This window comes from Narcine bancroftii, chromosome 1 (assembly GCF_036971445.1).
Source record: "Narcine bancroftii isolate sNarBan1 chromosome 1, sNarBan1.hap1, whole genome shotgun sequence".
NCBI classification, from domain to species: domain Eukaryota; kingdom Metazoa; phylum Chordata; class Chondrichthyes; order Torpediniformes; family Narcinidae; genus Narcine; species Narcine bancroftii.
Genome location: NC_091469.1, coordinates 195,487,638 through 195,513,565, shown reverse-complemented (window position 1 = coordinate 195,513,565; position 25,928 = coordinate 195,487,638). Strand labels below are relative to the sequence as shown.

At 39.1% G+C, this 25,928-nt stretch overlaps 1 long non-coding RNA gene across 1 annotated transcript in view; it reads right to left on the bottom strand.

The window, feature by feature from the left end:
* Positions 1-3,219: 3,219 nt before the first annotated feature.
* The window catches only part of LOC138736898 (uncharacterized), a 29,307-nt gene continuing 6,598 nt past the window's right edge, over positions 3,220-25,928 (bottom strand). The window contains exons 2-3 of the long non-coding RNA XR_011340649.1: positions 5,701-5,909; positions 3,220-4,169 (exon numbers count right to left, since the gene is read on the bottom strand). This is a non-coding gene — a long non-coding RNA (uncharacterized lncRNA). The remainder of the gene's footprint in view (positions 4,170-5,700; positions 5,910-25,928) is intronic.

Here is a 25,928-nt window from a genome sequence, read left to right as displayed (position 1 = left end):
ACTTGATTCTTGAAATTCTTCCATTGCTCCTGCTCCCAGTTCTTCTGCTTCCACCACTGTAACTTTTTACTCTCCCTCCACTCCCCATGTATTAGACCAATCCTTCACCGATCCAGACTCGCTGGACCGGTGAGCACTAGTGCCCCACCACCCCTCCTTCCCGAGAGAAAAATACTGGGAATAGTGTGCATGCGCACAAAAGTGCGCATATGCAAAGACTCTTCAGCTTCTGCAGAAGAACGTCGCTTTGTGTTGGCGCCATCTTGCCTGGAACTCCGCAGCACAGGTGCTGGAGTTGTCCTTGGAGTAGCCGGCTGTTAACGCTGGGAGCAAGGGGGAACATTACCTGAGTCACCTGGATCCAGCTCCAACTGTGGGAGAGAGAGTCTGTGTGTGAGAGAGGGAAAGAGAGAGAAAGTCAAGCAAGTGGTCTCGGTCAGTGTGTGGGACACTGAAAACTGTAACAAGCAGAGAAGCTTGCTGAAACTGAAGCAGAAGCTGTTGGAACTGATACAGAAGCTCCAGAGTGGCGGATGGCTGAAAGTACCAGCTATCTAGTGTTTCTCTTGGAATAAGGGAAACAGAAAGGCACTCTGTGGTAACTTGAAAGAAAGAAGTTATCTGGAGAACCCTGATGGAGCAAGTTTCATCAGCAAGACACGGAGGTGACTAATGGTGGTACCTCAATTGTGGAAATCATGGAACAACACCTCTCTCTCTACAAAACCTACAAGAACCTTCCTGAGCGGTAACCATTTACCTTTTGAGCACCAAAGCCTGGTGAACTTTATACATGTAAAATTCTGTGCACAGTATAAGAATTGCCTGCAACCAGTGAACTTGGAAGAATGAGAAGTGAGATTGGACTGTGAACCAAAGAACTTTTCTAAATTTACACACACATTTCATAAATGTCTGCTTTGAATTAGAAGGAGGTTAAGTTGAGTTAAGTAAGTTAAAAATAGAGATAAATTAAAGTTTGATTCTGTTTTCATGTTTAAAGATAATTAAAAAACAACTTTTGTTTAAGTAACCATTTGTCGTAGTGAATATCTATTGCTGCTGGGTTTGGGGTCCTCTGGGCTCATAACATTATTAAAATTTATGTATTTAAAAGGGAATTTCAAAATGGGTTTTTCACAAATCCATTGGGAGAGATGACTACCCACATCTCTCTCCTACGCCATCACTCCACACCCCCCCCCCCCACCCCACCCCACCCCGGTGAACTTTCCTTTAAACCCTGAATTACTTTTGTTAGGAAATTTTGAAAGTGTCACTCCTAAATTATCATTGTCAGATTCTCAATTAAAATTTATTAAGTTGGTCTTAGTAATAGCAAGGAAATGTATTGCTGTAACATGGAAATCTGATGTTTCTTTAACATTAGATAGATGGCATGCTGAGATTCAAAGTTGTATTCCAGTAGCAAAAATTATGTATAATTTAAGATTAAATATTCCTTATTTTTGCAAATTTTGCTAAAATTATGCTAAAATAATGAAATTAAAATTATGATTTTTTTTTCCTGATCAGTGAAGTTTTCCCTGAAGGTAAAATAATTTTATGAGGTCTTTGAGTGTCGACTGATGCAATCCGAATTAATTACTTGTAATCATTTTATAATTAAATATCATATATTTTAGCTTTGGGATTAGACTAATTGGGGGGGGGGGAGGGTGGGTTAATAGGGGGTTTGGTTTTTGTTTGTAGTAGGTAGCTTTTTTATTTTAGTGTTTAGATCTTAGATTTTAGTTTTTTCTTATATATAATTTCAGCATATATTTGTTAACATTCCATTATATTACTATGGTGTATTGTTAATTATTTAATTTTATACATGTTGATTAAATAAAATATCCAAAAAACAAAAGGATATGGAAGAGGGAGAGACCTCAGGGACCCGTATTCTGGAATCAAGTATTTGAAAAATATGATGATGCCCATTGGCCACCTTCGATTTCATTGATACTGGGGCCGCACCTGAGGGGTAAGAACATAAAATGCAAAAGTCTTCGGGAACTGGGGGTCAGACTTGCACTCGCATTGTGTTGGTATGCCATTCCCAGAGAGTATCATTCCATCAGAATGCTTTTTGGTGTTGGTATCTCCACTGTATTCATGGTGGTGAGGCAGGTGACCACAGCGGTGAAAAAGTACCTCATGCCATGTTTCATAGGGCTGCTGAGTGGGGAGCATCTTCTGGAGGCTATGGAGGCTTTTGAAAGGAGGGGTGGTTATCCAATGTGTGCCGGGGCCATCGATGGCACACATATTCCAATCACTGCCCCACAGGATGATCCAGCATCCTACTAAATCGAAAAAGATGGCCCTCCATCGTTCTGCAAGCTGTTGTTGACCATAACTGGTGGTAAGGATGATCTGTCCATTATTAGCATTTATCCTCATTTTAAAATATAAGCATTAAGTGATTTGAGCTGTCACCCTCTGTCTTTGCAGCTTCACGGATGTCTGTGCGGGCTGGCCAGTTCACACCCTTGATTCTTGCATTCTTCTCAAGTCTCCAATTTACATAATTGCTGAAGATGCAGGTGGTCAGCTATTCCCCATGATGCAAGTGATTTCTGACCAAGTGCATTATGATGTCTTAACAAGTGCATGTGATCCTGTGAAGTTTGTGATAAACCCCAGCTTTGAACATAATGCATGTCATTGGTGAGAAGACATTGCCACTGTTCCCTTCTGCTCCTTCTCACCCACATACTCTATTTATTGTATCATATGTCTCAAGAAATGTGAATGGTGTGGAAATACCTGCGCATTTGATCGGAGACCCCATATACCCACTAGGACAATGGCTGATGAAAGGGTTCACGCCACATCACGTCATTCATCACCGTAAGAGCACATTCAACTTTAGTCTGTGCTCTGCTAGAATGGTTGTGGAGAATGGATTTGGTTGTATCAAAAGTCGCTGGAGGTGTCTGGCCAAACGAATAGATATTAATGCCACCTTTGTGTCAGAGGTTGCTATTGCCTGCTGTGTCTTCCATAATATCTGCGAGCTTAACAAAGAAACACTTCCTGGAAGAGTGGAGGGCTGAAGTCTATAATCTCCCTCCAGAAGGTGTCCCTTCCAAAGGTGCCACAGGCCATGGTCCACAGACCATACATGAGACTATTATGGAAATCCAGTGTGGAAATTAGACTAATGACTGACTCTAATCCTTTAAAAGTCAATAAAATTTTATTTCTCACCTTTGAACACAGTGCAACTGTAAAATCTGAACTTTAAAATAAAAACTATAATAATCATTGGAACTTTATGTGCAACATTAATGTAAACAGAGACAATAATTGTCAATAAGGGCAGGGAAGAAACCTTCTTGAATAAAACTTTAACATCTTGAAAATACATTTTTGGCAACTTTTCCTTCATATTAACCTTCAACTTCAACATACTACAGAATTGTAAACATGATTTTGATTAAAAATGAATGATGTAAACTGATCATTGGACATCCTCATCCTCATTGTCCAGCAGGTGAATGTAGGAGCCGAGATAATGGCCAATAATGGCTTGATCAGCTGAACCCTCACCACCCACCAGTGATGAGTGTGTCCCACCTAAGGGGTTGATAAGGGTTGCCATGTAGGCTGGTTGCACCATTGGAGATTGAAGACTGCTGCAGGAAGGGGAAGGCTGTGTAGGTCTACAAGAGAGAGGAGAATGGAATGGGGAGGGCTGATGGTGGTGCTCAGCAGGAGGAGTATGCAATGAGCCTTGTAGCATCATGGTGGCAGAGGATGGTTGGAATGATGGGGAGGCTGGTGGGAAAAGGGATGCAGGAGGCTTGCCCAGGGTGGAAGGAGACTGAATGGTGGAGGGCCAAGGTTGGACTCATGCAATCACTTCAATTGATGAGGCCAGTCTGGTTATACCTGCTTTCTGTACCTGCATCTCCTGTCGAATTTCTGGTATCAGGCTTGCTAATCCATCATTTTCAGCCTGGCGATCCAGTCTGTCGGTGGCACGTCCCTAGCATTTACTCTGTGGCTACACCAGTCGTTGCTCCTGCATCAGATTCTACAACATCTCAGCCTGCCTCCCCCTTCTATCTCATTCTCTTTCCTGGTCCACCTGGTCTATTTTGGATAAGAACACACGCATCTCATTTGCCGCCTCTGCCTTCTTACATTTCTGGCTCCTAGACATTGGTGAGACAAATATGTGAATTAAATGCCACACCGTCACATTTAATTAAAACAGGAAATTTCTTTGAACAGATTAATTTTGAGTTTTACCAGCTCCCAGTACAGTAGGAGGTGTGATTGCTAGTTGATGTTGAGTCAGTTGCTGTCTGCTGGTCAGCCAAGATAGTGGCAGGAGATGAGGCAGTGGGAGGGGTTGAGGTACTGGGGGAGGGGAGGACACCAGGAGCACATGATGGACTGGGGGGTGGTTGATGGATCTTTGGGAGATGAGGCACAAGGGGCATCCTGTTCCTGCAACTCGCCCTCCTCCTCAGGTTGCAAACTGGGTTGAGGAGATTGCCCTTTAGCTCCCCCCACCCCCAGCCTGAAGGCTGCCTACAAGGGAGAATGGTGTCACTTACCTGCTTGTACCCCATATGTTATTAAAATAAGGCCAGTCCCAACGGTCTGCACCACTCCTTCCATTGTGGTCCATGACCTGGTGAAGCTTCCTCTTGACTGTTTTTAACTTGAGTGTTTTTAGTCCCTCTGATACCCCAGTTCCCTGGGCTTTGCTGCAATGCTCTTATAAAATGGCCCATCCTTAATTTTGCCTGTTAACTTGTATCCAAATCCCTCCTCCAGCCTAGGGGTTAGGATCTGCTGCATCTCCCTATTATCCCAGTTTGCAGAAGCCATTGTTTTATGTTTTAACTTTTTTCATTGATTTGAACTTCTTTAAAGTCAACCCAAATAAACTCAGATCTTATAAATCACAGCACTTAACAAGCCCAGCCAATCTGCCTGCTAGTTATAACTTCAGAAGAGAGATGGAGGAGGAGTGTCTGCATTACCTTTGAACTCCAGCACATCTGCAGCTCACTTCCACCCAGGGCTTAATGTGATCATGCTAAAAATGATGTAATTTCATTCCCACAATATAATTCCCCATTTCACACTTGTCAGATTGCAATGCCAGCATCTGCAGATGCTGGGGATTGTACTAGGGGTCGAGGTCGTCAGTCCCCGGCGTGAGATGACATCATCTGATGCCGGCGTTGAGCTGATTTTGCTTTCACACTTGCCACTTTAAAGGCCGATTGGCATTTGATTCATGGGATCAATTGCAAGTGTGAAAGGGGCTAAAGTGTTCGACACTTCACAGTGCAAAAACACATTTTTACCAATATCTCTACTGGCTATTTTAACAGCAAGGGACTGGTTTATATATTCTTCAAAGTTAAGCATATTAACTGTTAAAAATAAGATATGGATGTTCCATCAGTACTGATTATTCTTCCCTGTTGCTCTTAGTAGGCTTTCATGCCAAATGGAATTTCACTCCATAATAGAAAATAGAATTTTTAGTTAACTCCCAGCTGAGAAGTCTGAACTTTGGAAAATGTTAGTCTTGTACCACAAGGAGTCTGTTGGAGACAAAACCTCTGTACTGATGTAAATCCAGTTATGTCTATGCCTATCCCATTTAGTTGCTACAAATCTCTTCAATTTTTCAGTGTTGCACTGCTTATGAAACTCACTTACCTTGCTCCAAAGATTTTGCTCATTTTATTTCATACAGCTCGAACAGCAGAAAAAAATACCAATTAAAGTTGTATATTGAGATTCAGAAAGCAGATGATTACTTGACTGCTGGCTGTATGAAATGCTATGATATTTCCATGTACATTCAGGATGTGTTTGGGAGTTACTGTACGGTTGATTGAATCTCATGCATAATAGGTTTAGAGGTTCTGTGAAAACACATTAGTGAAATAATTAATACACCTTGCATGTACAAATCCTTGTCAATTACTTTGATGACACAATAGCAATATTGATCTGTTTATATGAGGCAGTTATTCACTTGGACTTCCTCCAATCTAGCATAAGTTGTTCACTGTTCATAATAGTGCAGGTGAGGTGACTAATTGTGAACTACTATGGTTGATTCAGAGCTCCTAGGTACTTACCATTTTAATTCTCCATCCCACTCCCATTCTGACCTAGCTGATGTGGCTTCCTGCATGGTTCAAAACTGGCTAATTTAAGTTTGAGGATAAGGACCTTGTTTTCTGTCTGGGCTTGTCGATCTCAAACTCAACGACTGGAAGTAACGAGTTCCAGAGATGGCTGGTTTTGCTGTTCAGATCGAATGAAGAGATTGAAATAAATTTTTTTAAATGCTGGAAATTAATTCATAGTTCAGGCTGTATCTTTGGAGATAGAAACTGAGTCGATGTTTCAGCTTAAATACCTTTTGGAAAGGTCCTAACTGAAGATCACAGTCTGTCCAGGGTGGTGACAGAACATCAAGCACAGTTATGCTGAGCTCTGGTGCACCTCAGGGCCGTGTGCTCAGACCACTCCTGTTCATTCTACTGATCCACGACTGCAGCGCCAGATTCAGCTCCAACAATGTTATCAAGTTTACAGATGCCACTAGAAGTTGGCCTCATCAGCAACAACACCACAGAGGAGGTGGAAAATCTCGTGAAATGGTGAGAGAGTAACAACTTGAGTCTCAACATTGACAAGATGAAGGAGATGGTTGTGGACTTCAGGAGGACCTGGGACGACCACCCTCCACTATACCAACAACTCTGTCATTGGAGAGTACCAAATTCCTTTGCGTTCAATTAACTAGTGACCAATTGTGGAGACTCTAACATCTGCTTACTTGTCAAGAAGGCATAACAATGTGGTAGCCATGCTCCTGTAAAGGTAGAAAAGTACAAGCTAACCACACAGTGCAACACACACAGAATTTATTTGAGTCATGCCAGTGGAAATGAGCAGTGTTCAGTGGTGGGGAGTCAAGGTCACCTCACTAATACTGGTGAATCTCATTCAAAGAACTCAGTCAGAAGGTACAATATTTAAGGCATTTTCCTGCATACAAATTTGATAACATTTCTTTGAATTCATTGTTACAAACTTATGTTTTACACATTGCATGTCTCCATTTTAAAGACAGGGAAATGGTTTGATGTCAATCATTTATTCTCATGTACAAGTCATAATTAAGAGATATCCTTCTTGAATACAGAAATTAACAGAAGTCTGGAAGGGTTGCTCCCAGTACACATCAACATCCTTTCTCTGCCTGTCTGATTTCTGGTCTTTAATGAATGCATGCAAATGGCTAGTTTCACACTAATCTTAAGTCATTAAAGTTAAGAATGGAGGGCAAAACAATATCAAATTGGGACTGGGCTGGCACTGCTAGTGTTACCAGATGCTTACCATATAATAACTCGCATCTCATCTGTGCTTGGGCGGGAAGCTGATTTATGAATAAGAGCCTGTTTGACAAATAGCTGTGTTAAAGATATCTATGTATTCTTGAACTTGGGGTACTGTGATTACTCTGAGGTGACTTGGGCAAAAGTGACCATTGATTCTAATTCCCTGTCTGGAAGGATTGCTAGCCTAAAGCTTGTATTTTTCCATCCCAGCCTGTTCACTGGAAGCCTGTGACTTTTATTTCTGTGCAGCGGAAAATCTGTGCTGGTTTTCTCAAAATTGATAGGCTATAAACACAAACTTCTACAACAGGCTTTCCGGAAAAGATGGCGCTGGAGTTCAGAAGAAGACCATTGAACTCCAAAAGCCGCTGGAACAACTATGCATGCGCAGAAATCCGCACATGCACGCAACTGAACAATTGGCTCCTCTGAGGGGATTGACAAAGTCAATTAAACTTGGGTCTGCTAGTGTTGCTAGTCAGACCAGTGTACAACAGTGGGCTTATTAACAGCCTGAAACAGTTTTATCCTCAGGGGAAGAGGAGGAAGACACCAAAAAATAAATAAGAATGTATGAAGAGCTGGAGGGAGTGTAAGTGGAAGAAGAAGAAGTCTGTTTAAGGTATGGAGGAGGTAAAGTCTGAACACTCTGAAGTTAAGTTTCAAAGTGAGGAATTTAAAGCTTTGAGCTTTTTAATTATCAATGAAGCAGGAAAATTGACTGAGTGTATGGATTCACAATTTCTATCTACTAAAAGTGAAGGTAACATGCAATTTCAATATCTGAAAGATGAAATGAAAGTTATTAAGCAAGACATGGTAAAATATGCTGAAATTGTGGAGAAAGTTAAAACTAAAGTACAGAAAATTGAGATGATATTCAAGATTATCGTGATGAGTAGAGCAATATAAAGATACAGTTAATAAAAAGGAAGATTCTTTTATGGCTTGGGAAATACAGAGAAAAAATGTTTACAAAAAATTGATGCTCTGAAGAATCATAACTGCAGGAATAATGTTAAGATATTTGGGCTGCCTGAAGATTTTGAAGGCTCTAATTCGGTGCAATTTTTTCAAAGATGGATTCCGAAAATTATGGATCCTGACAATTTTTCTAATGGATTAGAATTGGATGGAGCACATAGAGCTAATACAAAGAAATGATCAGATGTCTACATTACCAAGATAAAGAAATGATATTAAGATTGGAGGTTAAAAGTGCTTGAAAAGAACAAGGCTCCTTAATAGTGGGAAATAATAGTGTTTTTCTATGCGGATTTAAATATGTCAATTGTTAAAAGAAGAAAGGAATTCAATCCTGCAAAATCAGTTCTTTGGAAGAAAGGATATAATTTTTTTTCCATTACCCAGGCATACTTAAAGTGTTTTCTGGAGAAAATTGATCACGGTTTTTTTGCTGATGAAGAAGAGGCTTTGAAATTTGCTAATTCTTTGCCAAATCTTAAACAAGATCAAACATATAGCCTGAGTCAGTCTATTCAACAGGTATCAGAGTGTGAAGATGAGAAGGTACAAGATATGCAGCAGAAGTTAAAACATTGAGAATTGGTTGAGATTGATGATGATCAAGTGAATAAGGATCTCGAAGGAGCTGCTTATACCAGAATGAACTATAAATGAAGTTATGTGTATTCTGCCTGGGGGAGTGGGTGGATTTATTGTCTTCTCCTTCAGTAGTTGCATGCCACAGTGGAGAAAGAAAACTTCCTGCACAGTAGAAGAAAATAGTACTTTTTTTAAAACTGGTACTTTTTAAAAACTTTTTCTTTTATTGGAGATGCCGAATTTATTTCAGGTCCATTGGGGCGAGTGGTGAGAGTTCTTTGGTTTTTAGACTTGAATATGTTTGGTAAAAATGTATTAAATTTAGTATCTTTTAATATAAAAGGAAGAAAGTTTTGGCTTATATTAAAAAATTGAGGGTTGATATTGGGTTTTTACAAGAAACACATTTAAATGAAAAGGAACACCAAAAATTAAAAAGGGAATGGATAGGTCAAATGGTAGCCACTTTGTTTAATTCTAAAGCAAGATGAGTTGCTACTTTGATTAATAAAAAGCTACCTGTTAAGATAAAATCTGTAGTTATAGATATTTGTCTTAGTACATTCTTAAATTAATTCATAAATGTGGACACATCATGTAGATGATGAAAAATTTATAAGTGATTCTTTTATGTATCTTGATGACGCAGATGAAAATGTTTTAATTGGAGGAGATTTTAATTGTTGTTTAGATCCAATTTTGGATAAGTAACAAAAATCAGTTACTAGAACTAAACGGCTAAAAGAATTTTAACTATGATGAAAGATTTGAATTTAGTTGATATTTGGCAAAGGCCGAATCCGAAAGAAAAAGATTACTCTTTTTATTTTTATAGACATGACTCTTATTCGAGAATAGATAGTTTTTAATGTCAGCACACTTACAAGGAAGAGTTATGCAAGTAGAATATAAAGCTAGGATTTTATCAGATCATTCACCCCTTTTGACGTATAATTTCTGATAAGGAAAAACCATCGTATAGATGGAGATTTAATTCTTCATGGTTGAAAAGGGTTAATTTTTGTAATTTTATAAGAAGACAAATTCATCAATATTTGGATATTAATTCTAGCTCAATGGACAATAAATTTATTTTATGGGATGCTTTGAAGACTTATTTAAAAGTCAAATAATAAGTCATTCAGCTAAAATTTTAAAAAAAGATTATGTTAAGGATTTAGATAAATTGGAAAAAGAGAAGAGAATTTGGAATAAATTTATTTTATGGGATGCTTTGAAGGCTTATTTAAAAGGTAAAATAATACGTTATTTAGCTAAATTTTTTTTTAAAAGATTATGTTAAGGATTTAGATATATTGGAAAAAGAGAAGAGAATTTGGAAAAAGATTTACAGAAAAATACATCTGAAGTAAAAAAGAAAGATTTAATAAAGAAGAAATTATATTATAATTCGATGCAAACTTATAGAACATAAAAATTAATTGAGAGAAGTAGACAAAAATATTATGGTTTGGGGGAAAGGGGACATAAGGTTTTGGATTGGCAATTGAAAGCTGAACAAACGTCAAGGACTATTAATGCTATTAAAATAAGCTCCTAAAAAGTTACTTATAAACCTAAGGAAATAAATAATTATTTTTTTCTTAAAAAATTATTTTATATTATATACATCTTAGTCTGATAATGAAGTTAAGATTCATAATTTTTTATCAAAAATTAATTTATCTACTTTAAATTGCCAAGATCAAAAAAGATTTAGATACTCCATTTACGGTGAGGGAAATTATTAATGCCCTTAATTCTTTACAAAGTGGTAAGTCTCCTGGAGAAGATAGTTTTCCACCAGAAATCTACAAAAAGTTTAAAGATTTATTAATACCTCCTTTTATGGAGGTGTTGAAACAGGCAAGCGAAATCCATTCTCTACCGGAATCTTTTTTTAAATGTGATTATAATGGTTATACCTAAGAAAGTGATAGATTTATTAAAAATGGAAACTTATAGACCAAAATCATTATTAAATAGATTGGCTAAATATTTATCAGATTTAATTCATATGGATCAGTTTGGCTTTCCTAAAGGAAGACATTGTACAGATAACATTATTAGATTAACTAGTTTAATACATACATCTCAAAAGAAGAATGAATTGGTGGAGGTGTTAGCTTTAGATGCTAAGAAGGCTTTTGATAGGCTAGAATGGAATTATTTATTTAAGGTGTTAAAAAGAAGTGTGGTTTATTTATTAATTGGGTCAAAACTTTATATAAAAATCCTTCCGCCAAGGTTTCAATGAATGGACAATTACTTCAGCTTTTCCAGTGTCTAGATCACACATGTCAAACTCTGGCCCGCGGGCCAAATTTGACCCGCGATATAATTATATTTGGCCCGCAAGATCATATTAAATATATATTAGAGTTGGCCCGCTGGCTGCCGCACAAGTATAGCACATGCACAGCAGCAAGCACTACCATAGTAGTTTTTAGCACTTCCACAGCAGGCACAGCAGTACACCGATATAGTTAACGGGAAAATTAATTAGATATTCACAGCGGCGCCGATACAACGGACCTGCCGCCTAGCTACAATGGACCCGCCGCCTAGCAACAATGGACCCGCCGCCTAGCTACAACGGACCCGCCGCCTACCTACAACGGACCCGCCGCCTAGCTACAACGGACCCACCGCCTAGCTACAACGGACCCGCCGCCTAGCTACAACGGACCCGCCACCTAGCTCCATGTGGCTGGACGTGGTGGGTAACCTCCGCGTCTCCTTGAGCTTCATCTGTGGGCGGGTGCTGCTGGGCATCGGACTTTCCGCTTGGGTGGAGGTCGCGGACGTGTTCCACCGCTCTCGTGGTATTCCTGGTGAGATGGCGAGACCAGTGGGGACTCCTTGGGTTGTTGGCGGCGGTTGCGGCAGGCGGAGGCGGGGGCGGAGGAGGCAGAGGGGGCGGGGGGGATGCCGCTTGGGTTTGCTGGCTGGGCTGGGGAGGGCTCCCTGCAGATCTCTGCTCCCTGGCATGCTTCTCGGTAATGTGCGATCCTTGGCTTAAAGGTTAGAGAGAAATATTATTTATTGAATATTTTATTTCTTATTTGTTAATGCTTCTTATGGAAAGAGTTTAACCAAAACTATTATTAAACATTTATTTTAATAAGAAAAAGTTTAACATTACATATGTTGAGAGAAAACATGCAGATGTTGTTGAAAATTTTCAATAAATATTTAGTTCGGCCCTCGACTTAGTCCAAGTTTTGGCCCTCGGTGAATTTGAGTTTGACACCCCTGGTCTAGATCAAGTAGACAAGGATGTCTCTGGCTTTGTTTTAGCAATTGAACCTTTAGCAGGATTCTAGTATTAAGGGTATAAAAGTTAGTACAGAAGAGCATGATTAATTTATTTGCTGATGAAGTTTTGGTTTATATGACAAATCCTATAATTTTTTTACATTTTTACAAGATTGAAAGAATATGGTGAAATGTCAGGTTATAAAATTAATTGGGACAAAAGTGAAATTATGCACTTGATGAAAGGAGATTATATTCAATGTAAACAATTTACTCATTTTAAATGGTCAGAAAATGGAATTAAATATTTGGGGATTAGAATTGATAATGATTTAAATAATTTATATAACTTAAATTATTTACCTTTACTTAATAAAATTAAGGATGATTTAACTAAATGGAATTATTTACCTATGACCTTAATAGGTCGAGTAAATTGTATTAAAATAAATATTTTTTCCAAGGATTCAATGTCTTTTTCAGTTAATTTAAGGATTTAAATTCAAGTATTAGGAAATTTTTAAGGAAAGGAAAAATGTCTAGAGTTTGTTTAGAAAAATTAACTTGGAAACTTGAATTAGGAAGTTTACAACTCGTTAATTTTAACAATTATTATAAAGCAGCCCAAATAAAATTTATTGATTTAAAGAAATCTTTAATCTGGGTTAAAATAGAATTGAGTAAAATAGGCAAGAATATATGCATGATTTTATTTATAGATGGAATTCTAAATCATGAACAAGAACCAGAGATACACCTATTTTGAGAAATTTGATTGCATTACAGATAGGTGGAAAGGTCTAATTTCTCAAAGAATGCTTTTATATCAAAATAGACCCATTTTATATGAATAATCAATTTTCGAGGATTTGGAGTCAAATGGGGTTTAAAAAATAGAAGATTGTTTTGAAGCTGGTAAATTATAACTTTTCAACAAATTAAGGAAAAATTTAATGTCCTGAATAATACTTTTTTTCTGTTATTGTCAAGTTAAAGTCATTTTAATTAGGTCATAATCTGAGATTACCAAAATTAATTAGAATTATTAATAATTAAGAGTGGTATGAATAAATTTATTTCAGAAATGTATAAATTACTGGGGGGTGAGCGTGGCAAGATGGCATAGGTGAAAACATGGGAGCCTATCTTTCCTCAGCTGGAAAGTTTAGAGCCCGAATTTAAAGACTTAATATAGGTTTGAGAGCTTTATGAAAAGACTGTAAATGATATGAGAAAGAAACTGGTTAAAAGATCTAAAGTACAACAGGCAAAAAAATTGCATTTTAAGAAGTTGGAAGAATCTGAAAAACCTGGCCTTACTGAAGATTTGCAGCCTTGAAGTCAGTTGGAGATGGAGCTGAAAGCCCAGTGATCTATTTTAGCTATGTTGGCTGTAGCGATGGCGTCCTCAATGTGTAGAGTGACGCAAAATGGCACCGCGGCAGCATCTTTAACATCACTATGGGAGGTGCATGATGTGCTTGAGCCCACTGTTGTCGAGTTGTGTGACCGAGCATGGAGCAGTTGGGGGCGCGATGCATCACTTATAATTGCGTCTCTAATGCAATATGTGAGGGATGCATTGGGAATGGCCTACCAACACTCTGTGGTCGCTGCCGGGACATGCGTGGCGGTGCGCATGCGCAAAACCCTCGAGTGAGTGAGGACTACGAGGGCTGCTGCTCAGTGTCGGGCTGAAGAACTCAGCCCATCGCTGGGTGAGAAGCAGACCTGCAGCCAGCCTAGAGAGGTGCAGGAGGAGGCTGAATCACAGGAAGAAGTGGATGAGGAGCTTGAGTATTACCTGGAGGAAGAAGATAATCAACTTTTATTAGCTGCAGCTAAAGTAGAAGGTACTCCTACATCTTTAAAGTTACCTTCACCTTATAAATCTCCCAGCACTATGAGTCCTATGCCCCCTTCTGATGTGATGGGAAGGTTAGAAACTAACTAAGCAGAATGAAAGTTTGATGGATTATGTTTCCATCAGTTTTCAAAATGTTGATCAACAACTTTCTGACATTAGACTTAAAAATACTGACATGTCTGGTGAGATTGCTTCAGTGAAGGTGGATGTTAATAAATGCTTGACAGCAGTGGATAAAGTTGAAAATAAAATCAAAAATGTATAAGATAGAGTGGACCAAGTTGAAGGAGCAGTGGCTGGATGGCAGATTGAGAAGAAGAATTTTTACAGAAGATGGATTCATTAGAAAATCAAGTTGGTGAAATAATATAAAAATAGTGGGGTTGCCAGAAAGTTTTGAATGGGTAAATCTTACGAAGTTCTTTAAAGAATGGATTGTTGAAGTATTTGGTCCAGAGTATTTTCCAGAGGATTTGGAGATAGAGAGGGCACAGTCAGCGTTAAGAAAAAAGCCACTACCGGGGAAACCACTTCGAGCTGTTTTGGTGAGATGTTTGAGGTATTAAGACCGCAAAATGATTTAACGTGCTGCGGTTTTTACAGGCTCGTATAAATAGCCCAATGGTAATTCAGATTAGTAAAGTTTTTTTAATGCAGATTTGAGTCAGGTGGTTGTTATGAGATGGAAGGAGTTTAACGTTGCTAAAGCAGTTTTATGGAAAGAAGGGTATAAATCTACTTTTAGATATCCAGCAATTTAAAAAAATTTCTATGGGCAGTATCAATCTCAATTTTTTGAAAATCCACAGGTAGCTTTAGCTTTTGCTAATTCTTTACCAGATTCTAAGTTGATACAAGATTTCTCTTCGAAACCGTTGGTGGTTTTGAGCAAAGCTGAAAATGGGAAGTTGAAAAGCGACTGGAAGTTGAACAATTGATGGATCTACAAGAAGAAATTCCAGAAACATCCAATACCTGAAGGATTCTGCTGCTCTTCAGCTGGGGAGAAGATATCATCCCAGCTAAATACGAAGTCATCAGCCACTGTTGGTGTTAACCCCTCCAGGTTAATAAAGGGGGTTTCTGCGTTTGCAGGTTTTTGGGGGGGGGGGTGGTTTGGGGAGTTTAAAGGGGTTTTTGGGTTTTTTTATTGTTTGTTTAGGTTTTTTTTTTAAGTTAAGTGAGGAAGATCGAGTGCCATTATATAAGTTGTAATGAGTAGTTTAAGTTTTGCAGCTTTTAATGTTAAGGGTTGAAATCATCCAATAAAGAGGAAACATGTTTTAGATTATATTAAGAAGTTAAAAGTAGACATTGCATTTTTGCAAGAAACTCACTTGACAGAAAAAGAACATCTGAAGTTGAAAAGAGATTGGGTAGGACATGTAATTTCATCTTCATTTAATTCTAAAGCTAGAGGGGTAGCGATTTTAGTCAATAAGAAAATATCTTTTGCTGTAGATTTTTTTTGCTAATGCAGGAAGAGTGTTAATAGTTAATTGTGAGATTTTTTCTGAAAGCTGGACTTTAATGAATATCTATGCACCAAATGAGGATGATCAGACATTTATTTCAGAGGCATTTTTAAATTTGGATCAGTTAAATGGGAATGTATTGAGTAGGAGGTGACTTTAACTGTTGCTTGGATCCTTTGTTGGACAAATTTCCAAAAATTGTTAAAAGAACTAAGATGGCGAAAAGACTAATTGAGATGATGAAGGACTTAAATTTAGTGGAAATTTGGAGGAAATTAAATCCAACTGAGAAAGATTATTCATTTTATTCAGCTTGACATAATTATTTTTCAAGAATAGACTTATTTTTGATTTCTGCACATTTACAAGGTAGATTTAATTTTGCAGAATATAAAACTAGACTATTGTCAGATCATTCGTTATTATTAGTTAGATGTTTGGGCACTGAATTAATTCAGACAGTTTATCGTTGGAGGTTTAATGAAATGTTATTGGAGAGACCGGACTTTATTAAGTTTATAAGAGATCAAATTACTTTTTATTTACAAATAAATGAAAATTCAGTTCAAAGTAAGTTTATTTTGGGGGATGCTTTAAAAGCATATTTGAGGGGACAAATTATTAGTTATAAAACAAATATTAAAAAAACAATATTTATTAGAAAGTTCAAATTTAGAAAAAGAAATTGAAAGTTTGGAGAAAAAGTTACAAAAAATGTACAGAGGATGATAAGATACATTTATCTAAATTGAAGTTGCATTATAATAATCTACAAACATATAAATATGAGAAAATGATTATGAGATCTAAGCAACGTTATTATGAATTGGGAGAAAGAGCACATAACGTTTTGGCATGCCAGCTTAAACTGAGCAAGTATCTAGGACAATTAATGCTATTGGGAAGAATGAAGAAATTACTTATAAATGACAAGATATTAATGATGAATTTTTTAAATTTTATGAGAATTTATATAGGTCAGAGGGTGATCAAGAAACAGATCAAATTGATTTATTTTTATTCAATTTAAATTTTCCAGTGTTGAATGAAGCTAAAGTAAAGAATTTAGATAGTTTATTTACTGAATTAGAATTGAAAGAAGCTTTACAATCGATGCCTAATGTGAAAGCCCCTGGAGAGGACGGATATATAGTAAAGTTTTATAAAGAGTTTAATGATTTATTATTTCCATTATATAAAGATGTTTTGAAACAAACAACGGAAACAGATGTATTTCCAGAATCTTTCTCAAGAGCATTGATTACATTTATACCAAAAAAGGATAGAGATCCTTTAAAAGTATCATCTTATAGACCGATATTCTTATTAAATGTTGATTATAAATTGGTGGTGAAAGTTTTGGCGAATAGGTTGGTGTACTATCTGCCGAAATTGGTGCATATTGATCAAGTAGGTTTCGTTAAAGGTAGATATTCAGCAGATAATATAGTTAAATTGATTTCATTAATTAATATGGCAAAACAACAAAATAATCAGCCAATGGTTGTATCTTTAGATACTGAGAAAGCATTTGACCGTGTTGAGTGGAAGTTTTTGTTTAAAGTGTTGGAAAAACTTAATTTTGGTCCATTTTTTAGAGGTTGGATAAAGGCTTTATATGCGGGGCCTATGGCAAGGGTAGTGACGAATGGTCAAATTTCAATATCTTTTAGTTTGTCTTGCTTTACAAGTCAGGGTTGTCCTCTTTCTCCTGCTTTATTTGCTTTGGTGATTGAACCTTTAGTTCAGGCGGTTCGGCAAGATTTTCCTATTAGGGGAATTAAAGTGAGGGAAAATGAATATAAAATTAGTTTATTTGCAGATGATGTTTTAAAATATTGAACTAATCCAAAAGTTTCATTACAGGATTTATTAAATAAGTATGATAAATTATCCGGATATAAAGTTAATTGGGAAAAGAGTGAGATTTTACCAATAGTGGAAGAAAATTATATGGATTGTAGACAAATTAGTACATTTAGATGGTCTAATAAAATTAAGTATCTAGGAGTAGTTGTAAATAAAAATTATCATGAATTATTTAACTTGAATTATGTACCTTTATTAAATAAAGTTAAAATTGATTTAGATAAGTGGAAAGATTTGCCATTGACGTTAATAGGAAGAGTGAAGAGTGAATTGTATAAAGATGAATATTTATCCTCGAGTACAATATATTTTTTAGTCTATTCCTTGTAAGATAGCAAATGTTTTTTAAAGGAAATAAATAAAGCTGTCAGGTTATTTTTATGGAAAGGTAAATTATCAAGGGTTTCTTTACAAAAATTGACTTGGCGCAATGAATTAGGTGGTTTGCAACTACCTTGTTTTTATAATTATTATGAGGCAGCACAGTTAAAATTTATTAACAGATTATTTGACATTGAACAATCTCCTAGATGGGCAAAGATAGAGATGGATCAAATCTTGGAAGATAATATTAAGCATTTTATTTATAAATGGAATCTTTCAGCATTAAAAGAATTTGAATTACCCATTTTACCACATATAATGAATATCTGGTATAATCGTAATTTAGTTATAGGGTTTCAAGGGATAATTTCAATAAGGTCACCATTATATCAGAATAAATTAATTCCCTTTTCTTTGAATAGTCCTTATTTAAAAAATTGGGAATTTAAAGGAATAGTTAATGTTATAGATTGTTTTTAAGCAGGGAAGTTTTGCTCATTTAAAAGGTTACAAGAAAAATACGGTATTGCGTCTAAATATTTGTTTGTTTATTATCAACTTAGAGATTTTTTAAATAAATAAATTTGCCTAGTCAAACAAAATTTGAATTATTAATTGAAGATAAAAATGAAAAAGGTTTTATTTCGAATATGTATAGGTCATTGCAGGAAAAAAATGGAAAAAAAAGATGTGTATAAAGTTAAGGAGCAATGGGAAAAAGATTTAAATATTGTTTTGTCATGGGAGGAATGGTCACAAATGTGTATTGATAGTGTTACAAAGTTGATTAATGTGAGGTATAGTATGGTTAATTATAATTTTTTGCATCAATTATATTTAACCCCTGAGAAATTGAGGAGATATGGATTTAGCACAACCGATTTATGTTTTAGATGTAGAGAACAAAAAAGTACTTTTTTACATTCAGTTTGGTCGTGTAAGAAAATTAACTAGTTTTGGGAGGAGATAATAAAATTTTTGAGAGATTTGTTTAAAATGGATATTCGATTGAATCCGAGGCTATGTTTATTGGGCTATGTTAATGTTCCATTTGTTGATTCAAAAATGCCTAAACCATATTTGGCTTTTTTTAAGATTAGGATTAGCAGTAGCAAGAAAATATATAGCGATTACATGGAAGAATGATGTACAATTAAGTTTGCATAGATGGCATAATGAACTGCAGTCTTGTTTATATTTGGAAAAACTAACATATTGTGTAAGAAATAATTACTCCTTTTTTATTGATATGTGGGGCTTATATTTGAAATGTATGGTTATAGAAATTAAATAAATGTGGTAAAGTGGCACTCGATCAGGGAATATTTGACATGTGTTTGTAAGGTTTTGGGGGATGGGGGTTGGGGGAGGTTTTTTTTGCTTTTTGGGTTTTTTTATAAGGGTGAGGGGACATAGTTATGGTTGCATGCTTTCTTTGTGTAATTTGAAAATATTAAATAAAATTTTCCAAAAAAAAGATGTATAAATTATTTTGAAAAACAATACCTATATTAGGAAGACATAAATCAAGATTAGGATGGGAGTGTAGTAGGTTGTGCGCAAGCGCAACGAGAAGAACTGAGTCAGCAGGCTGTGAGCTCATTAAGCACACTGATTTACTTTGAAGTTAATGCTGCAGTCTTTAAGGCCATCCAGAGCCTGCCCCTTGCGTCCCGGCACTCATGTCACACTGACATAAATGCATATGCATACTTCCAGTTCATACCGGTAGAGAAGGATCCACAATGTCATCTTTGCTGCGGCTACCCTGCTGACCGCGGATGACAATTGGGGCCAGTTCACTGTTGCAATTATGTGCGCCCCCAGTCAACCACACCCCCCCCCCCACCAGAACAGGCACCGGTGGTCTAACTGCATGTTGTGGGTGAGGTCTGCTGCTTCAATGGCTGAACCTCTACGTGTTGGTGACAAAACCATTACTGGCTCTGACAAGTCCAAGTGTGCTGATTTGAGGCGGTCCAGGGTGAAATGTTCCTCTCTACCCCTGATGTCAAGAGTGAAAGTAGATGTATTTCTCTGAAGCACCCTGTAGGGCCTGTGTCCGCCCCTGTGAACAAACACATAGTCGCAGGTGTCTATACCTGCAGGATAAGTGGAGGGGGGGAATGGCTGTGTCACAATGGCGGTGGTGGTGAGAGTGATCCCAATTTGTCTCTTAATCTTTCCAGTATGATGGTGGTGCCAAAGTCTTTCCCTGGTGGTGAAGGGAGGAATTGGCCAGGGACTGCAAGGGGTTTGCCGTAGACCAACTCTGCTGAGGAGATCTTGAGGTTGTCCTTCAGCGCTGTGCGGAAACTGAGGAGGACCCACAGCAGTTCATCTACCCAGTTTGACCTCTCCAGCCTTGTCATCAGTGCCAACTTAAGGTGGCGATGAAAATGCTTGATTAGTCCATTGGACTGGGGATGGTAGGCAGTGGTGTGGAGTAGCTGGGTGCCCAGGAGTTTGGAGAGTTTGTTGCAAAGGCGGAAGAGAATTGGGCTCCCCGGTCAGTAGTTATGTGCCTTGGGACTCCAAAGCAGGAGACCCAAGCGGAGAGGAAAGCCTTGGTGCAAGTGTCAATGATGGCGTCCAGGATGGGGACAGCCTCCGGCCATCGAGTAAATCTATCCACTATCATAAGCAGGTAGTGTGACCCTCGGGAGACTGGCAAGGGGCCCATTATATCGAGGTGGACATGCTGAAACCTACGAATTGATGCATCAAACTGTTGGAGGCAAGGCTTGGTGTGCTGCTGGACCTTCGCTGTTTGACAATACGTGCATGTTTTCACCCATTCACTAACTTGCTTGTGCAACCCAAATGAAGTGAGAGGATATCACCCGCACCGTTGTCCGGATGGACAGATGGGAAAACCGTTTGTCACCATTGGGTAGGGACAATTGGACAGGTTTGGCCAGTGGAGACATTGCAGAGCAAGGCTGCGCCATTGGTGCCCAGTGAGAGGTCTCGGAGCTGCAGACACATAATCGCCGTCCCAAATCTGTGGATCTCATGATCATCCTGTTGGGCTTGAGCCAGGTTGTGGTAGCTGATGCCGTGCGACAGAGTGTGAACAGCCAGCCTAGAGAGTGCATTCTTTTTACCTAAGAGGTGGCAGATGGAGATATTGAATTCCAGGACATAAAATAAGTGCCACTGCTGGCAGGCAGACCATGGGTCGGAGGTTTTGGAGAATGCAAACGTTAATGGCTTGTGGTCCGTGTAGACTGTGAAAGGCCGCCCCTCCAAGAAGTAGTGGAAATGGTGGACGGCCAGGTAGAGGGCCAGCAACTCTCTGTCAAACGTGTTGTACTTGAGTTCAGTGCTTGAAGGTGATGACTGAAAAAAGGCAAGGGGCCTCTAGGTGTTGTCCATGAACTGTTCCAGGACACCGCCCACTGCTGTGTTGAATGTGTCAACAATGAGGGCTGTGGGGACGACCATGCTTGAGTGGACAAGCATCATTGTGGCAGACAGGACCTCTTTGGTTTTCTGGAAAGTGGCCTGCGTCTTATTGGTCAACTGGAGGTCTCTCTTGAAGTTTGATATTAACGTGAAGAGTGGGCATATGATGCTGGCAGCTGTGGGATGAACCTGTTGTAGAAGTTCACCATGCCCACAAATTCCTGTAGTCCTCTCAGAGTCATCGGTTTGACGAACTCTCATATAGCCTTCACTTTTTTGGGTAAAGGAGTGACACCATCTGGTGATTCTGTGGCCCAAAAAGTCAATTTCCTCAAGGCTGAACTGGCACTTGGCTGAACTCAGCCAGTCAGTCGAAAAGCTGGCGAAGGTGTGAGATGTGCTCCTCAAGGGTCTTGTTTGCTGCCAGGATGTCGTCCAAGTAGATGAAAAGGAAAGTGTTGACCGTGTCCATGAGGTGCTGGATGGTCTGTGCTGCATTTTTCAGGCGAATGGCATTCGAAGAAACTCAAAAAGTTCAAAAGAGGTGATGATGGCGGTCCTTTGGACATCGTCTGGGTGAACGGGGATTTGGTGGTATCCCTGGATCAGGTTGACCTTAGAGAAGAAGCGTGCACTGTGGAGGTTTGCTGCAAAGTGTTGGATGTGAGGGACTGGATAGCAGTCTGGTGTTGTTGCATTGTTGAGGCATCTGTAGTCTCCACAGGGTCTCCAGCTTCTGTTGGACTTGGACACCAAGTGGAGGGGAGAGGCCTATGGACTGTCAGACAGGTGGATGATACCAAGTTCCTCCATGCACATAAACTCTTCCCGAGCCTGTGGTCGCTATGTGGTGCTGGATGCTGTGCTTTGGCATGGCAACAGTGAACTGGGGACACAGGATGGAGGGAAAGCTGGCAAGGAGGTGGCTATATTGGTCATGCAAAGTATCCACAGAGGTGAGCTGGGTGGCTGGCTCGTTGGACGTGACGAGGGGTACTGTCTGGAAGGTCTCTGAGTGGACCAGTAGTTTGCCCTGGAGGTCTACCAATAGACAGTGTGCCCACAGGAAATCTGCACCGGGATGCGGGTCTTGCCGAAAGTTTTAATGGTGGTGTTGTTGGCTGCGCGCAGGCTGGGGCCGTGAGGTCTCGTGCATGTTTTGAGCAGCGTGGGGGAAATGACGTTTATCTCTGCACCTGTGTCTCTGAGGAATCTGCAGCCCTAGATCCTGTCCAGACATGGCTGTTTGGCTGGCCAGCTGCCATGGCCACTAATGATGGCTGGCCCTGTCTTTTCCCTGAAATGACCACCGCTAGCTGCACCTATGTGCTCCTGCGCCCCACCATTGATGATAGAAGCACCATTTTGGGTCAGGCTTCTCAGTTTGTGGGCAGAAAAGTTCTGGCTCACATGTTGGACTGGCCTTAGGCATTGGCTAGTGCGGTGGCCTTGTAATATGGTTGACTGTTCCAGCCGGCTCACCTTTGGAGTGGCAAAGGATGTCTGCCCGTGCCGTGACCTCGGGTGGGTCACTGAAGTCCACAGCAGCCAGTAGCAGCTTAATGTTTTCTGGCATTAGCTCAAGGAATGCCTGCTCGAAGATGAAGCAGTGCCTGTGTCCCTCTGCCAAGGTGAGCAACTCACCCATGACAGTGGGCAGTGTCCTGTCCCCTACACCATCCAAGTGAAGGAGCCTAGTGGCTCTTTAGCATGTGATAGCCTGTAAGTGCTAATGAGGAGGTTCTTTAGAGTGATGTATTTACCTTCCTCTGGCAGTGCCTGGATGGGGTCATCGAGTCATGAGGCAGCTTCTTGGTCCAGCGAGCTGATGACATAGAAGTATTTTGTCGAATCCAAGATAATCTTCTTGATCTGGAACTGGGCCTCCGCTTGGCCGAACCACATGCAGGGCCTGTTCTTCTGGAATGTGGGCAGCTTTAACACAATGGTCCCTATAGCTGCGGGGTCCATTGTGTCAAGTCTTCAAAATGTGGAGACTCGACGGGTTTACCAGTGTAGTGGGTTGTGTGTGACTGCAGTGAAAGAACTGAGACAGCAGGCTGTGAGCTCATTAAGCATAACTGATTTACTTTGAAGTTCATACTGCAGCCTTTAAGACCATCTGGAGCCCGCCCTCACATCACGGCACTCACATCACGCTGATGTAAACACTTACGCATATTTCTGGTTCGTACCAGAAGAGAAGGACCCATGACGCCATAATTTCCATGGCTGCCCTGCTGACTGCGCGTGACAAGCGGGGCCAGTTTGCCACTGCAATTATGTGTGCTGCCACAGGAGGTTGATTTAGGTAGAAAAATGGATGAAAATGATTGGAAGCAATTATGTAGAGATAGTATGATGAAAATTATTAATGTAAGCTATAGATTAGTTGAATATAATTTTTTACATCAATTATATTTAACTCCAAAAATTTAAAAAGTTGAATTTAGTATTATGAGATTTATGTTTTAGATGCGATCAAGAAACTGGTTCTTTTTTTCATTCTACTTGGCTGTGTTCTGGAATAAAACCTTTTTGGTTAGAAACAAAAACATTTTTGAAGAAAATATTAAAGATAAAACTCCCATTAGATCCAATGTTATTTTTGTTGGGTAATATTAAAGGGATTAGTCTTAAATTAAAATTAACTATGTATAAAATTGAATTCTTATAATTAGCTTTAGCTATTTCGAGAAAGTGCATTTACATTACTTGGAAATCAAATACAGATTTAGGAAATCCCTCCCTCCCTCCCCACCCCCACCTACCCACCCAACTTTAACATAAAAAGAAAAAAAAAGAAAAAGACAAGGAGAATGCCAAAAAAAAATCTAATTTCACATAATGCTGAAGCTAAAGGTTACCAGTGTGGCGAGCTTTCAGAGATTACTTCAAATTTTCAAAACAACACTTTGTAAGTATGGGCTCTATATGTTCAAAAAGAAATGATATTTATTATGCAGATTATGTAGGTGGGGGTGGGGAGGGAGGGAGGGATAAGGAAACTTGTGTATGTACATTACCACATAGATATTATTTTTTCAATTTACTTATTAATAATTGTAGATCTGGTTTTAAAATTCTTAAAAATATAAAAAAAGTGCTGAAATTCAAAAGGCTGGTGTTGAGGCACATCAACTCTTGTATAAGCGATGACAAGGCTTTAATTTGCCTATCTTGAAAACAGGCCTATGGCGGATGCCATCTCACTGCCTCTACACAAAGTCCTGGAACACCTGGATAGCAAAGATGCATACATCAAGATGCTCTTTATCAACACCATCATCTCCTCAAAACACCAAGACCTTGGACAACACCTCACTCTGTAATTGGATCCTTGATTTCCTCACTTACAGACCACAATCAGTGACAATTGGTAAGAACATCCCCTCCACAATCTCCATCAGTAGCGGAACACCACAAAGCTGTGTTTTTAGCCCCCTCCTCTACTCGCTTTACACCTATGACTGTGTGGCTTGGTATGACAGTACCATGTACAAATTCGCTGAAAATGCCATGGTAGTGGGATTTATAAAAATGGGAGATGAGCCAGCATTCAGGAGGGAGATTAAAAACTTGGTTGAATGGTGCATCAACAACAACCTCATACTCAATTTCACCAAGACCATGGAGCTGATTGTTGATTTCAGAAAGAGAAAACCAGATGTGTACGATCCAGTAATCTTTGAGAGATCAGGGGTGATCAAATTTAAGTTCTTGGGAGTCACTGTCTCAGAGGATCTTTCCTGGAGCTAACACATTAATGGCATGGTGAAGAAAGCACGGCAGCACCTCTACTTCCTCAGGATTTTGTTGAAGTTTGGTATGACATTGGGAACCCTGGCAAATTTCTGCAGATGTGTGGTGGAAAGTGTGCTAACCAGCTTCATTACAGTCTGGTGGGGGGTCACCAAATCCCCTGAGTGTAAAGCCCTGAAAAAGAAAATGGACACAGCCCAAGGTATCACATGCAAACCGCCTTGCCTCCATGGAGAACATCTACAGGGTCCATTGCTGTCGGAGAGCAAGCCCTTCCCAATTATACTTATCAACACCTGGACTGGTCCCAACTGCCGAAGCGAGGCAACGACTGCACACTTGTAGTAGGTTGTCGAGGCGCCGGTAGCAGCTTCTCTACCTCCCTTGACCAGGACGTTAGCTGGACCCTTGAAGTTCTTCTTCTTGCTGAGAGATGTTGCCACCTCTTGGAGAGTCTCAAACTTCAGCAGTGGGACCATGGCTTATATTCCAAAATTGTTTACTTCAGATCTTATCTCTTTGAACAAATGATTTAATTATCTTCAAGGTCTCCTGACAGTCTGCGACCAACAAAAGAAAACTGCATCTCTGGGTCTCATGGTGGAAGTTGGATAATGTCTACTGATTCATATGCATCCTTGGGCCCCATAGTGTAAATTAGATAATGTCTTCCTATTCAACTGCATCCTGAGCCCCAGGTGGAATGTGTCTACTAAATATGCATCCTGGGCCTCATGGTGTAAATTAGATTATGTCTGCTGATTCTAAAAAACAAGCAGGTTCTCAGCCTTGCAGCTGCAGAAGTAAAAAAACACAGTTTAAATCTTCCATTACAATTATGGACAGTTTTTTTGCACTCCAATAAGTGGTAAATCTTCCTGGCCCACAGGAAAAATAATCTCAGGGTTGTATGTGATGTTATGTATGTACTCTGACAATAAATCTGAATCTAAAAATGTGTTAATTGTGAACAATCTGCCTAGGGCAGTTGTAAAA